At 39.6% G+C, this 2,877-nt stretch overlaps 1 pseudogene; it reads left to right on the forward strand.

Moving 5' to 3' along the window:
- The first annotated feature begins 531 nt into the window (after positions 1-531).
- LOC108524393 (hsc70-interacting protein-like) lies at positions 532-1,164 on the forward strand (annotated as a pseudogene).
- Positions 1,165-2,877: the final 1,713 nt, after the last annotated feature.

Raw genomic sequence — 2,877 nt, forward strand, 5'->3', positions numbered from 1 at the left:
TTAGCGAAGGCTCTTAAGCATATATATATGTGTGTGTGTGTGTGTGTGTATATATATGTGTGTGTGTGTATATATGTTATTTAGGGTCATACAAGTGCTGAACAGTACACTAGAACTGCTTTTAGTTTCTAATCTGTTTTAACAACACTGCATGGCGAAGTTGATTAAAATAAATATTCAAATAAAATCTAAGTTGAACAAAGCAATACAAACATGTTTAAGCCTCAAGTGCATGCAGCCACAGAATATGCTCTTGGGCATTGCTCCATAAGGGGCTGCTATCCTCTGCCTCCTTGAAGGCACCCATGTCAGGGGTTGCCCGATCCAGGGAGCTGGTTAAGAATATGAGAATGTGCGCACAGAAAGGCAGGCAACAGCACAAACAGCCATGCTTCTAGAAGGTTCTAGGGAGAGAGCAGGAGCAGTGCAGAGGGAATAAGAATGAGCAGGCAGAGGACCTGGGGTCATGAGACCTTTGGGTGGGAGGAGCCAGTGGCCGGGAAGGTTCTAGTGTGTTCCATCTCCCAGCAGCTGCCTGCTTCTACGAGGTCTTGCGGAGCCAGCACCTGGGCCTGGACAGCCACAGCCCCCTAGCTTCGCCCACCGCCTTCCGACCATAGACCCCCACAAAGTGAACGTGCTTTGAGCCTTTGTGAAAATGTGTAAACAAGATCCAAGCGTTCTGCACACCAAGGAAATGTGTTTCCTGAGGGAGAGGGTGGAGAGCATCGGGGGTAAAGTATCACCTGCTACTTGGAAAGCGAAATCAGAAGAAAATACCAAGGAAGAAAAATCTGGTAGTAAGAAGGTGGAGGAAGACTTAAAGGCAGATGAACCATCAAGTGAGGAAAGTTGTCTAGGAATTGATAATAAAGGTGTGATTGAACCAGACACTGATGGCCCTCCAGAAATGGGAGATGAAATGCAGAGATAACAGAGGAGATGATGGATCAGGCAAATGATAAGAAAGTGGCTGCTATTGAAGCCCTAAATCACGGTGAACTGCAGAAAGCCATTGACTTATTCACAGATTCCATCAAGCTGAATCCTCACTTGGCCATTTTATATGCCAAGAGGGCCACTGTCTTCGTCAAATTACGGAAGCCAAATGCTGCCATCTGAGACTGTGACAGAGCCATTGAAATAAATCCTGATTCAACCTAGGACACAGGAAATTGCAGAACGTCAGAGAAAGTATGAACGAAAATGTGAAGAGCAAGAGACCAAAGAAAGAATAGAAAGAGTTAAGAAGGCTCAAAAGAGCATGAGAGAGCCCAGAGGGAGGAAGAAGCCAGACAAGCCAGACAATAGTCAGGAGCTCAGTCTGGCTCTTTTCCAAGTGGCTTTCCTGGGGAAATGCCTGGTGATTTTCCCAGAGGAATGCCTGGAATGGAGGGGGCATATCTGGGATGGCCAGAAGGCCTTGACCCAATAAAATTCTCAGTGAGCCAGAGGTTCCTGTAGCCATACAGGATCCAGAAGTTATGGTGGTCTCCCAGGCTGTGGCTCAGAACCCAGCAAATATGTCAAAATACCGCAGCAACCCAAAGGTTATGAATCTTATCAGTAAATTGTCAGCCAAATTTGGAGGTCAAGCGTAATGCCCTTCTGATAAATAAAGCCGTTGCTTAAGGAAAGGCAACCTAGATCACCTTATGAATGTTGCAGTAATACAAACCAGTGTACCTCTGACCTTCTCATCAAGACAGCTGGAGTGCTTTGAAGATAATCCCTACCCCTCTCCCCCCAATGCAGCTGAAGTATTTTACAGTGGTTTGCCATTAGGGTATTCATTCAGATAATGTTTTCCTACTAGGAATTACAAACTTTAAACCCTTTTAAACCTTAAAATATTTAAAACAAATTTAAACGGTCTGTTAATTCTTATATTTTCTTTATTAATCATTTTGGATATTTTATTTGAATTATCGGGCAGGAAAATACTTATGTATGGAAGATTATTGCTCTAATTTGAGTGAAATAAAAGTTTGTTAGTGCGAAGCAAAAAAAAAAATGTTTAAGCCTCTTGCGATGCACAATTCATCAGTGATACATTAGTGCCCTCTGCTGCTGGTTGAGTTTTCCAACAGCTCAGAATTTCAGTATGGTTTTTCTTTTTCTCCTTTTTTTCTTTTCTTTTAAAAACATTACAGTGTATTGTTTTGGTTCAACATTTTATACATTAATTAATAAAATTAGTGGAATGGTAATCAGGATGCATGACATTATTTTAAATTATTATTGCTTGTGTTTTGACATCAATGTAAAGAAATTTCTTGACCAAAATTACTTAAAGATTTCATATTGAGCTGCAATCATGGAACACAGCATACATTATTGTTCTTTAATTGTAAAATATTCTATAAAAAGGAATTTATGTAGCTAGCCTGATAGCATATTGTATAGGTTCCAATTTTTATTGATTATAAAATATAATTTACCCCTCATTTTGCATGGCTTATTTCTTAGGGTTGCCAGATTTAGCAAATAAAACTATGTCCCAGGTACTTGCATGGAACCTATTTCTACTAAATACTTATACTAAAAAATGCTAACTCGTTAGGTTAAAAAAGTATTTATGGTTGACCTGAAATTCAAATTTAACTGGATTTCATGTATCTTACCTTGTGACCTTATGTATACTCATGTGTGCACTGAATTTCATCATTGAAATTCTTTCCTTTTATGATAATCAGAGTTTATCCTACCATAATAATGACTAAAACCCCCAACATATCTTTCTTTATTTTCTATTTCTTTCCTCACGTTTTGTGAAACACTGAGTACTGAGTAGGTTTTCACATATCAATGCTTAATGCACAAAACTGAATTAGCAGAGTTCATTAGTCACGAGATTAAAAGCATTTGTTCTTAAAG

Source organism: Rhinopithecus bieti, unplaced genomic scaffold (assembly GCF_001698545.2).
Source record: "Rhinopithecus bieti isolate Rb0 unplaced genomic scaffold, ASM169854v2 scaffold_83003, whole genome shotgun sequence".
NCBI lineage: Eukaryota > Metazoa > Chordata > Mammalia > Primates > Cercopithecidae > Rhinopithecus > Rhinopithecus bieti.